The sequence below is a fragment of the Schistocerca nitens genome, chromosome 4, assembly GCF_023898315.1.
Source record: "Schistocerca nitens isolate TAMUIC-IGC-003100 chromosome 4, iqSchNite1.1, whole genome shotgun sequence".
Lineage (NCBI taxonomy): Eukaryota > Metazoa > Arthropoda > Insecta > Orthoptera > Acrididae > Schistocerca > Schistocerca nitens.
In genome coordinates this window covers 264,529,453-264,542,993 of record NC_064617.1, presented here as the reverse complement: position 1 = coordinate 264,542,993, position 13,541 = coordinate 264,529,453, and positions in this window count along the sequence as shown.

Below are 13,541 nucleotides of genomic sequence, written 5' to 3'. Positions count from 1 at the left end.
TAGTTTAAGGCATTGGACAATTCGTGTGTTCCACTGCCTTCTGGAAACAATGCTAATAAATATTACGACGTTCTATTAGCTTTAACGTTAATGTTGAGGAAGTGTACACTAAGCAAACGATCACGATTGAGAATTACGGCTTATGAAACGCAGATGTTGCGAAAAACTGCTAAACGTGCCAAATAGGCGTCGTCGAGTGAGTCACATTAGGAAAAGTGACGCTGTTAGCGATGTTGTACGCGAGAAGCCGTGAGTCGGTTTAGCGTTAATCGAGTTAGAACGTGGCACCGTGGCCTCACCAGTGTGTAGCCAGCTCACAAGCTCACATGGGGGCAGTTGCCGAGTTCATCTAAATACCTAATGCTCGGACAAATCTGATGGAAGGTTAATATAGGAGGGGGGGGGGGGATGGCTATAATAATCAATACGATATTTCATTGCCTGTGTTGTTCAAATGTACGATGCAATATCGTATTTATCCTCGGACACCGGGCATGCGGCTTTCAGTTAAAATGTCTCCCCTGTACACGAATATATACATAATTGGTGCACGAATGCAGGTTGTTGACAAATGGTTAATGACATATCGGAGTTTGGGTCTGGCCATGAAGCATGCTCGGATAGCCTAATGGTAAGTCGACCGCTCGCGGTTTCGAGTCCCGGTTCGGCGCATATATTTTAATTGTCGTCATTCTGTTATACATACAGCTGATGGTTGTCCATGTACGCAACTGCAAATATTTCATGTATATAATAATCAATGAATGTGTTTCTCTTGTGACGGGATGCACATATCAGGCCTCCTCTTTCACTGAAGCCTGAAAGTTCATTGTTTTCCAGTCTATCTTAGGAGAGCGCTGAGGTACACTTAGTGGCCCGATTTCACTCTGTCCTGAAGTTTAATTCCTCACAACAGTCTCCTAGTAACTCTGAACAGTGCTTCATACCTCTTCCACACGAAAGATTCGGAATTTGTCGCGCGGGGTAGCCGCGTGGTCTGAGGCGTCTTTTCACGGCCCGCGCGGCTCCCCCCGTCGGAAGTTCGAGTCCTCCCACGGGGATGGGTGTGTCTTTTGTCCTTAGCGTAAATTAGTTTAAGTTAGATTAGTGCATAAGCTTAGGGACCTCCGCAATTGGGTCCCATAAGACCCTACCACAAATTTCCAATTTTCGGAATTCCAAATCCTTTACGTACTGTTCAAGTCCAACATTCGTAACAATTCATACTTAAAACTAGTCACCTTTTTAAAGGAATACCATTCTGTTGTAATTATTATCTGTGGTGTCACCGCCAGACACCACACTTGCTAGGTGGTAGCCTTTAAATCGGCCGCGGTCCATTAGTATACGTCGGACCCGCGTGTCGCCACTGTCAGTGATCGCAGACCGAGCGCCGCCACACGGCAGGTCTAGAGAGACTTACTAGCACTCGCCCAGTTGTACAGCCGACGTTCATAGGAATGGTTCACTGACAAATCACGCTCTCATTTGCCGAGACGATAGTTAGCATAGCCTTCAGCTACGTCATTTTCTACGACCTAGCAAGGTGCCGTATTCAATTGATATTTATATTGAAGCATGTACAGTCAAGAGCGATGTACACCAATTATGGATTAAAGTTAAGTATTACATCATCTACGTACTTTATTTGCAATTCTCAAGACATTGTCCTGTTCCAGACCTCACGCCAGTCTGCGTGTAATTAAACGCGTGCATTTCAGCCTCCTCTAGCAACACGGTGTTGGCTCTTCTGCCAACACTTCATTATCCATCTCTCATTTTATGTCGTTTGAACATACTGGCAATTTTTTGAGAGATATTACCGAGGAAGGGGATGCGTGTTGTTGGTGTAGTTTCCTGTTTCTTGGTGGTTATCTCATTCATTTTCTGTTTTGCGTTTTTTAGTTAAATTAACTACTAGTGTTGGATTATACCCATTAGTTGCAGCTAATTGTGCTATGATTCTCATTTCATTCTGGATACTCTCTTCCGAAGTGGGATTTTTGGAGCTCTGTGAATCACTGAGAGCTACGCTGCTGGCTTGCGCATGTTGGGTGTCTTCCAATTCATTGTCAATGTATTCAGACGTTGAATTGCATTCCAAACAAACAATTAGATTTGCCACAGACTGCTTCATAACCTAAAACGCAGGCAAGACAAATTTTCATCTTATGGCATACATAAAATATGTAGTATATGCCCAACTCAGTACGCAGGTCAAACAGACGTGACTTCTACGCTGTCAAAGAACACCTCAACGCCTTCGATACATTACACCACACAAACCTGCAACGCCTCCCATATAAAAGATGGTTCAAATGGCTCTGAGCACTATGGGACTTAACATCTGTGGTCATCAGTCCCCTAGAACTTAGAACTACTTAAACCTAACTAACCTAAGGACATCACACACATCCATGCCCGAGGCAGGATTCGAACCTGCGACCGTAGCGGTCACGCAGTTCCAGACTGAAGTGCCTAGAACCGCACGGCCACACCGGCCGGCCATATAAAAGACACGGGACGTCCATCTGACAGTGTACAAAGCAACCTTAACTACACGCAATGAACAAAAGACACAAGACGTAACTTTATTAGGAACTGTAAATCTGTATCCACAGAAAGAAACTTGGGGAAAATCTACTCATCAACAATGAAATAGGCACAACCAACTTTCTGAAGAGCTTTGACAACGTGCTTGAAGTCTTTTCATAATTTACAATAAATTTTAGTGCACAGCAATTCATTCAGCCTCTTCCATTCATATTCAAATAATGTCCACGGACATTATATATGTAAGATCTGTATTAATACACATGCAGTATATGTGTATTATTGGTTTTAATCCACCCTTGTTCAGAAGACAGAACTTACGAAATATAAGCACATAATACATGACGAAAATTTTATTAATACAAAAATATAAACAATCAACATTTGGCACCCACAACTCTAAATTGGTAGTGGTCCCGCTTTTGTGTTCCGTAAATGTATAATACATTTGTAGGATAATTAGCTGGAAGTTTAAATTCAGTAACAATTCACTACAGTAAATCAATTTCGCTTTTGCCATTGATAATTTTCTCTTCTGCTTATGCACAAGTCCAGATTCTGTTGCAACCTATTCCTATATTTTCTTTTAAATACAAGGAAAACACAGTTATGTATACATAACCATTTACTGAAAGAATTGAACTGTGTAGTACATTAAACAAATGGACAGGCTCCACCAGTTGTATCTCTCTATATTATTTGTACTCACTGTGAGCAAGGACATGTATGACATGTATAACATCTTTCAAGTGATGGTTCAAGCCTAATGTACAGTAAAAAGAGCATGCAACAAATAGCAGTATGCAGCATTTTCTTCGGCTCTACTTGTCTTGTAAGTTCCTCTTAGTTAACTTTAAGCCGGCCGCGGTGGCCGTGCTGTTCTAGGCGCTGCAGTCTGGAACCGTGGGACTGCTAACGGTCGCAGGTTCGAATCCTGCCTCGGGCATGGATGTGTGTGATGACCTTAGGTTAGTTAGGTTTAAGTAGTTCTAAGTTCTAGGGGACTGATGACCTAAGATGTTAAGTCCCATAGTGCTCAGAGCCATTTGAACCATTTAGTTAACTTCAATAGTACGTTTTCTGGGAAACCAGATATATAACTTGCAAAAGACGAAACACATCTTTCCTTGTAATTGGTCTGGCTGCTGTGAAAAGGCGTCTGTGCTCTTCACTAAAACCAAGAGTGTCACTACACAATTCTCCGCAGCAATATGGTGGTGTGAACCATCGAAATGCAATTTTAATTGCCAGTGGTGTATTCCTGCTACCTGCATTACATTGTATAACATTCATTTTACAACCTGAAATTCGTAGATTGCTTTATGAGGGAATAGATGGTGGACGCGAGGGAAGACACGAGCTGCAACAATAAATGTAGTGATGAAGAACTGCGAGTAGCCGCTCGGAACAGAAAGATAAGTTAAGACAATTAAAGGGAAAACTATCCAGAAATGTATGGGCCACAGAGCTGGAAAAAGAGACAATAGGACCGTCGAAATACTGAAACCTTTGAATGAATGTAATGGGAATGCCAAAGAGTCAGGTTCATTTCTGTCACTAATACAGATTGTTCGTAATAACACTATAAATTTTTAGTTCAAATACCACGATGATTACGGCCGCCCTTACATGACTCTTATACACAGGTTTAGATGGCTGTATGAACGCACAACTAAGGAGCAATCCGTATTTACTGTCAGAGAAAATACACTAAAAATACTGAGACTGTAACATAAGGCTGTATTTGAGGTGTCCCAATATTTCTCGCACTGCGGGTCCCAATATTTCTCCCAGTGCGACTATTTTATGCCACCTTCCGCTTAGGAAGTCAGAGGTGAACTAAAAGTATCGGTATCAACCAAAAAAGGCAAAATTATAAAAACACAAAACATTAAATAATACCAACCAAAATCAGACAATAAAGGAAAATATAAAGTACTAGTGAAATCATAAAGCTTAAACAAAACCAACAATAAAGGTAATCTCCATATCTCTCTCTCTTCCAGTCTCCCTCCCCCTTTCTTCCCTCCCCCCTCCTCCCCTCTCTCACTGCCTCTTTCTCGCTCCCTCCCTCCCTCCCTCCCTGTCCGCCCCTCTCTCTCTCTCTCTTTCTCTCTCTCTCTCTCTCTCTTTTTCTCCTGTTTATCTTTCGAAGATTTTATTAGCTTTTACACGTGTGTTGTCACAAACAAACCGTAACAGCCACCTACGTTTCCCAAAGCGCCCCTGCGGTTTATTGTGATAAAAATGTTATGCGCTGTAAAGTGCGCTACCAAGTGGTGCTTTTCCAGCTGTTTGCTCCGTAGGGAATAAATGTTATACTGAAACTGACGGCTTACAGACTATAACAGTTACTAAGAGCTTCCATAATACTTGTTATTAGCTGCAGTCACTATTTTCATTACTTTGTTTAGAATGTGCCTCGGCTGTCAGAAAAGCAGACTTTCATATTAATACTGTGATAGTAACATTTCTGTAGAAGTTGTAATGCTATCGATGCTAAATGCAAATGAAACGATAACTCGCCAGTCTACCCGCGAACACAAACGCATGTTGGGAACGATCCTTTTATCCTTCTATTGTATACTCTGAGGTTCATGAACTGAACTCTCTTACTGTGTAAGTAGAACACAAAAATTGCTTACAGATATAGGAAGATCAGCGAAGAGAGATGTACTCACAGTGCTGGTAGTAGGTAGAATATCATAGAGCTGTCAAAAAGTTTGTCTACTGGCATGACATCGATTATACTGTAAAATTAGGCGACTCACGAGTGCTCTCTGTGGAGAGAAACTATAGCACTCGTTTAGTCAGCGAATCGATTAATAAGCAAGAAAAAAATTCAACCACAAATAAGAGAGCCTCAAGCACAAACGAACTTTAGCAATTGTTACCGGTACTCGAAGAGAACTTTGCTTTTTTACGAACAAGTGATCTACTGAATTTTTTTTAAGGTATGAATCACTGATATTCATAGTAAAACATTAAACTTTAAATTCTCAACTAGCACCTCATTTGCTGTACATGATTTCGTCAAATGTACCTTCTGATCTACACTCCTGGAAATGGAAAAAAGAACACATTGACACCGGTGTGTCAGACCCACCATACTTGCTCCGGACGCTGCGAGAGGGCTGTACAAGCAATGATCACACGCACGGCACAGCGGACACACCAGGAACCGCGGTGTTGGCCGTCGAATGGCGCTAGCTGCGCAGCATTTGTGCACCGCCGCCGTCAGTGTCAGCCTGTTTGCCGTGGCATACGGAGCTCCATCGCAGTCTTTAACACTGGTAGCATGCCGCGACAGCGTGGACGTGAACCGTATGTGCAGTTGACGGACTTTGAGCGAGGGCGTATAGTGGGCATGCGGGAGGCCGGGTGGACGTACCGCCGAATTGCTCAACACGTGGGGCGTGAGGTCTCCACAGTACATCGATGTTGTCGCTAGTGGTCGGCGGAAGGTGCACGTGCCCGTCGACCTGAGACCGGACCGCAGCGACGCACGGATGCACGCCAAGACCGTAAGATCCTACGCAGTGCCGTAGGGGACCGCACCGCCACTTCCCAGCAAATTAGGGACACTGTTGCTCCTGGGGTATCGGCGAGGACCATTCGCAACCGTCTCCATGAAGCTGGGCTACGGTCCCGCACACCGTTAGGCCGTCTTCCGCTCACGCCCCAACATCGTGCAGCCCGCCTCCAGTGGTGTCGCGACAGGCGTGAATGGAGGGACGAATGGAGACGTGTCGTCTTCAGCGATGAGAGTCGCTTCTGCCTTGGTGCCAATGATGGTCGTATGCGTGTTTGGCGCCGTGCAGGTGAGCGCCACAATCAGGACTGCATACGACCGAGGCACACAGGGCCAACACCCGGCATCATGGTGTGGGGAGCGATCTCCTACACTGGCCGTACACCACTGGTGATCGTCGAGGGGACACTGAATAGTGCACGGTACATCCAAACCGTCATCGAACCCATCGTTTTACCATTCCTAGACCGGCAAGGGAACTTGCTGTTCCAACAGGACAATGCACGTCCGCATGTATCCCGTGCCGCCCAACGTGCTCTAAAAGGTGTAAGTCAACTACCCTGGCCAGCAAGATCTCCGGATCTGTCCCCCATTGAGCATGTTTGGGACTGGATGAAGCGTCGTCTCACGCGGTCTGCACGTCCAGCACGAACGCTGGTCCAACTGAGGCGCCAGGTGGAAATGGCATGGCAAGCCGTTCCACAGGACTACATCCAGCATCTCTACGATCGTCTCCATGGGAGAATAGCAGCCTGCATTGCTGCGAAAGGTGGATATACACTGTACTAGTGCCGACATTGTGCATGCTCTGTTGCCTGTGTCCATGTGCCTGTGGTTCTGTCAGTGTGATCATGTGATGTATCTGACCCCAGGAATGTGTCAATAAAGTTTCCCCTTCCTGGGACAATGAATTCACGGTGTTCTTATTTCAATTTCCAGGAGTGTATTTTATTTCTTGTTTTCAGACAATATTTTTTTAGAAAGCATGAAATATAATAAATTTTGCAAAACTAGACCTCACGCTGGCTAATTTGATACCCCGTTTGTCCATTCCTCACTCTTACATTGACTATGAAAGTTTGGACGAAAATCCATTGCGTAATTTTTAAGAAGTCGTGTTTTCGCTCCACTCAAACGTTTATGGACAGTTAAATATCACACCAGTTTAACTTTTTATGCACAAAATATGTAGGCCTTTAATCGATGAACTTTTTGACACTTCTTTTCCACACCTAGGAGCAGATTTCGGTGAAATATTTCAATTTTCCCCTAAATCACTAAGTAAGCTTTGTTTAACTTCCTGCTTCCTTTCCAGGAATTAAATATTTTCTTACAAACCTTCACATCTCAATGGTCAATTTGATATTCCATTTCTTCATTTCCCGATCCTCATTCGGCTATGAAAATTCCACCATAAATCCACTGTGTTATTTTGTATCAAGTAACTAGTTACTTTTTCTTAATTACCCAGATCTCTCTTTATAAACCTAGATCTCACACTGTTTACCTTGGTAACCAATTTGTCCATTTATCAGTCTTAATTTGGAAATGAAAATTCGGATAAAAATCCATTGTGTAATTTGTAGACATCCTTGTTTTCCCTCGCCTGTAATATTTCACTAAAAAGTGAAATAAAGGTAATGGAATGTAGACGAATTAAATAAGGCGATAATGTGGGACTTACATTAGGAAACTTGGCACTAGAAGTACTAAATTAGTTTTGCTATTTGGACCTTAGTAGAAAGGATATGACATATAGACTGGCAACAGCAAGAAAATCATTTCTGAAAAATAAATTTGTTAACATCTACTACAAACTTAAGTGTTTGGTAGTCTTTTCAGAACACATTGGCCTAGAGCAGGGGTCTCCAAACTTTTTAGTCCGCGGGCCACATTGACTCCTCCACGAAGTCATAAGGGCCAAGATCTACCTAGCGGGATTAAAGCACCCTAGCACTCCATGATCACCGTAATGTAAGGCTAAAGGAAAGATGAAATCGCAAAAATCTAATGTTGTGCGAATAGCTAGCACTGAAACGAACTACGATTTTTATTTAATTACATAATTTTGATTGGTGGACGTACCTGACCGAAATTCTGGCGTATTTATTTTGGCGAATTTCACCGACAAAAAAGTATGTCACTGCACATTCGTCACGAAAGCGTCCTGCAAAGTTAACGAAATCTCAAAATCATTGTTAGCAACACTATTACTGCAAGACGTAATAGAGGTAGAGTATGTCAACGCATTGTTATTTCAAGCGGCGCAACAATAAGTTTAGTTATGTAGTCTTGAAGCGAGTAGCAGAGCCAATGTCGCGGTGTTTTGATCGCGATAGGTCTCGAAACTCAATTGTTGGCAGTATTGGTATCACCTCAAATATTTGGCGGGCCTGATACGGCGAATGTCCGGCCAGCTAACGCGGGCCGGTTTCGGCCCGCGGGCCGTAGTTTGGAGACCCCTGGCCTAGAGTGTAACTTTGTGTGGAACTGAAACATAGACAGCAAGCACAACAGATACGAACAGAAATGAAGCTTTTGAAATGTGATGCTACAGAAGAATGCTGAAGTGTAAATGGGTAGGTGGAATAATAGATGAGGAAGTACTGGACAGAATTGGGGGAAAAATAAATGTATGGTATAATGTGACTAAGTAAAGGGGTCGGTTGGTAGGAGACATCCGGAGACATCAGGGAATATTTAGTTTGGAACGTATGGAAGTTAGGTGGAAAAACTGTAGGTAGAGACCTGGGTTCGAATGTAGCTCCAGGGGTTAGACAAAAATATGGAATCACCGGAAGAAATTAATTCGCATGATGTCTTTTATAAAGAAATGCATCCTCGAATGTAAATGTAGATTCTAACCGGACCTGCAAGTTGCTCTGTTGAATTTGATCATAAACAGAACCTGCGAAATGTCCTCAGTACATTGCAAACGTCAGTCGTTGTCGTGAATTCGAACGTTGGCAAATTATTCTTATGGAGGTGTTTGGTATTTCAAGAGACACTGTAGTGAACTTTTATATCGAATGCAGGAAAAGCGGAAAACTTCATCCGCTAGGTCACAACGCGGACGGAAGTGTGTTTTGAGTGATTGTGATAGACGGCCACTGAAGAGAATTGCAACGAAAATAAGTGGACGACAATTGCAAAAGTCAGTGCAGAAATGAATGTCGCATTCGCGACCACTGTCAGCACCAAAAAAACACCAAGAGAGATACATAAGCTGGGAATTACAAGGCGAGCTGGAATTCCAAAACCACCCATGAAAGATCGAAATTCCCGTAACAGGAAAACGTGGCACCGAAGCCGTATAACCTGGACTTTAGAGCAATGGAAGAAAGTCATTTCGTCGGATGAGTCTTGTTTCGCACTGTTTTCAACTTCTGGCCGAGTTTACTTTCCAAGAGTGAAACTTGGCGGAGTTTCGGTGATGTTTTGGCCGCCGTATCGTGGTATTCCATGGGTGCCATGGTTACCCTGCGAGGTCACATTACTGCCAACGAATACACAAGTCTGCAAAAAAATATTTTTTGTAAGTTGTTTGAAATTTGATAACTGAATTTTATGTAACTTTCAGCGCTGATTTCAAAAATGAAATCCATTTTTTTCTATCACGTCAGGTTTTCTCACAAAAAAGGGAGTATTTTTGGGTATAATAACGAAATTTAAGCAACTTGTCACATTTTTTCCAACGTTATAAAATTTTATTTTATTTATAAATCATGTTCTAAACTACATTTCCAGTACACTTCCATTTCTCTTTAAGCTCATAAGTCCTTATAATAACGCTTTCGCTTTCTCTCGAAACTTCTTTTATTTCTTTTTCGGCTGTGGACTCGTTGAGGATCATCTCTTTTTATCGTCCAGCAGAAGTCCGCGATCATGTTGACGTTCCATCTTCCTTGATGCCTTCTTTCCATTTCTTTGATGTCTTGGTGGAATCTTTTGCCCTGCTCTTCACTTACATCACCAAGGTTTACAGGGAAGTAGTCAAGATGTGAGTGGAGAATGCTTCAGGTCCATGAGGAACAGGGCGAATAGCTTATTGAATGTTAGGATATTAGGGTAAAAAATTTACTTTTTGTTTTTCAAATTGGAACCTCGCACGTTGCAAGAACAAAAACGGCAGTCATCACTACGATTTTTGGACTCCCTCCAACCCACTGGTATTCCCAAACATAAGGACTGCTTTTTACGTTGAATCTATTGCGTCAGTTCTTCAAAATACACTGAACAAACTTTGTGTGGGGCCCAAGGCTTATCTTGATCGTCAAACTTTATACCAAAATAGGCAAAATATAATTTTACAACAAAATCGGAAATGTTTCTTTGTTGCATTATAACAGTATAGTTACCACAAATGTTGTTGTTGTTGTTGTGGTCTTCAGTCCTGAGACTGGTTTGATGCAGCTCTCCATGCTACTCTATCGTGTGCAAGCTTCTTCATCTCCCAGTACCTACTGCAACCTACATCCTTCTGAATCTGCTTAGTGTATTGATCTCTTGGTCTCCCTCTACGATTTTTACCCTCCACGCTGCCCTCCAATGCTAAATTTGTGATTCCTTGATGCCTCAAAACATGTCCTACCAACCGATCCCTTCTTCTAGTCAAGTTGTGCCACAAACTTCTCTTCTCCCCAATCCTATTCAATACCTCCTCATTAGTTACGTGATCTACCCACCTTATCTTCAGCATTCTTCTTTAGCACCACATTTCGAAAGCTTCTATTCTTTTCTTGTCCAAACTGGTTATCGTCCATGTTTCACTTCCATACATGGCTACACTCCATACAAATACTTTCAGAAACGACTTCCTGACACTTAAATCTATACTCGATGTTAACAAATTTCTCTTCTTCACAAACGATTTCCTTGCCATTGCCAATCTACATTTTATATCCTCTCTACTTCGACCATCATCAGTTATTTTGCTCCCTAAATAGCAAAACTCCTTTACTACTTTAAGTGTCTCATTTCCTAATCTAATCCCCTCAGCATCACCCGATTTAATTTGACTACATTCCATTATCCTCGTTTTGCTTTTGTTGATGTTCATCTTATATCCTCCTTTCAAGACACTGTCCATTCCGTTCAACTGCTCTTCCAAGTCCTTTGCTGTCTCTGACAGAATTACAATGTCATCGGCGAACCTCAAAGTTTTTACTTCTTCTCCATGAATTTTAATACCTACTCCGAATTTTTCTTTTGTTTCCTTTACTGCTTGCTCAATATACAGATTGAATAACATCGGGGAGAGGCTACAACCCTGTCTCACTCCTTTCCCAACCACTGCTTCCCTTTCATGCCCCTCGACTCTTATAACTGCCATCTGGTTTCTGTACAAATTGTAAATAGCCTTTCGCTCCCTGTATTTTACCCCTGCCACCTTCAGAATTTGAAAGAGAGTATTCCAGTTAACGTTGTCAAAAGCTTTCTCTAAGTCTACAAATGCTAGAAACGTAGGTTTGCCTTTTCTTAATCTTTCTTCTAAGATAAGTCGTAAGATTAGTATTGCCTCACGTGTTCCAACATTTCTACGGAATCCAAACTGATCTTCCCCGAGGTCCGCTTCTACCAGTTTTTCCATTCGTCTGTAAAGAATTCGCGTTAGTATTTTGCAGCTGTGACTTATTAAACTGATAGTTCGGTCATTTTCACATCTGTCAACACCTGCTTTCTTTGGGATTGGAATTATTACATTCTTCTTGAAGTCTGTGGGTATTTCGCCTGTCTCATACATCTTGCTCAACAGATGGTAGAGTTTTGTCATGACTGGCTCTCCCAAGGCCATCAGTAGTTCTAATGGAATGTTGTCTACTCCCGGGGCCTTGTTTCGACTCAGGTCTTTCAGTGCTCTGTCAAACTCTTCACGCAGTATCTTATCTCCCATTTCATCTTCATCTACATCCTCTTCCATTTCCATAATATTGTCCTCAAGTACATCGCCCTTGTATAAACCCTCTATATACTCCTTCCACCTTTCTGCCTTCCCTTCTTTGCTTGGAACTGGGTTGCCATCTGAGCTCTTGATATTCATACAAGTGGTTCTCTTATCTCCAAAGGTCTCTTTAATTTTCCTGTAGGCAGTATCTATCTTACCCCTAGTGAGACAAGCCTCTACATCCTTACATTTGTCCTCTAGCCATCCCTGCTTAGCCATTTTGCACTTCCTGTCGATCTCATTTTTGAGACGTTTGTATTCCTTTTTGCCTGCTTCATTTACTGCATTTTTATATTTTCTCCTTTCATCAATTAAATTCAATATTTCTTCTGTTACCCAAGGATTTCTATTAGCCCTCGTCTTTTTACCTACTTGATCCTCTGCTGCCTTCACTACTTCATCCCTCAGAGCTACCCATTCTTCTTCTACTGTATTTCTTTCCCCCATTCCTGTCAATTGTTCCCTTATGCTCTCCCTGAAACTCTCTACAACCTCTGGTTTTTTCAGTTTATCCAGGTCCCATCTCCTTAAATTCCCACCTTTTTGCAGTTTCTTCAGTTTCAATCTGCAGTTCATAACCAATAGATTGTGGTCAGAATCCACATCTGCCCCTGGAAATGTCTTACAATTTAAAACCTGGTTCCTAAATCTCTGTCTTACCATTATATAATCTATCTGATACCTTTTGGTATCTCCAGGATTCTTCCAGGTATACAATCTTCTTTTATGATTCTTGAACCAAGTGTTAGCTATGATTAAGTTATGCTCTGTGCAAAATTCTACAAGGCGGCTTCATCTTTCATTTCTTCCCCCCAGTCCATATTCACCTACTATGTTTCCTTCTCTCCCTTTTCCTACTGACGAATTCCAGTCACCCATGACTATTAAATTTTCGTCTCCCTTAACTATCTGAATAATTTCTTTTATCTCGTCATACATTTCATCAATTTCTTCATCATCTGCAGAGCTAGTTGGCATATAAACTTGTACTACTGTAGTAGGCATGGGCTTTGTGTCTATCTTGGCCACAATAATGCGTTCACTATGCTGTTTGTAGTAGCTAACCCGCACTCCTATTTTTTTATTCATTATTAAACCTACTCCTGCATTACCCCTATTTGATTTTGTATTTATAACCCTGTAATCACCTGACCAAAAGTCTTGTTCCTCCTGCCACCGAACTTCACTAATTCCCACTATATCTAACTTTAACGTATCCATTTCCCTTATTAAATTTTCTAACCTACCTGCCCGATTAAGGGATCTGACATTCCACGCTCCGATCCGTAGAATGCCAGTTTTCTTTCTCCTGATAACGACGTTCTCTTGAGTAGTCCCCGCCCGGAGATCCGAATGGGGGACTATTTTACCTCCGGAATATTTTACCCAAGAGGACGCCATCATCATTTAATCATACAGTAAAGCTGCATGTCCTCGGGAAAAATTACGGCTGTAGCTTCCCCTTGCTTTCAGCCGTTCGCAGTACTAGCACAGCAAGGCCGTTTTGGTTAA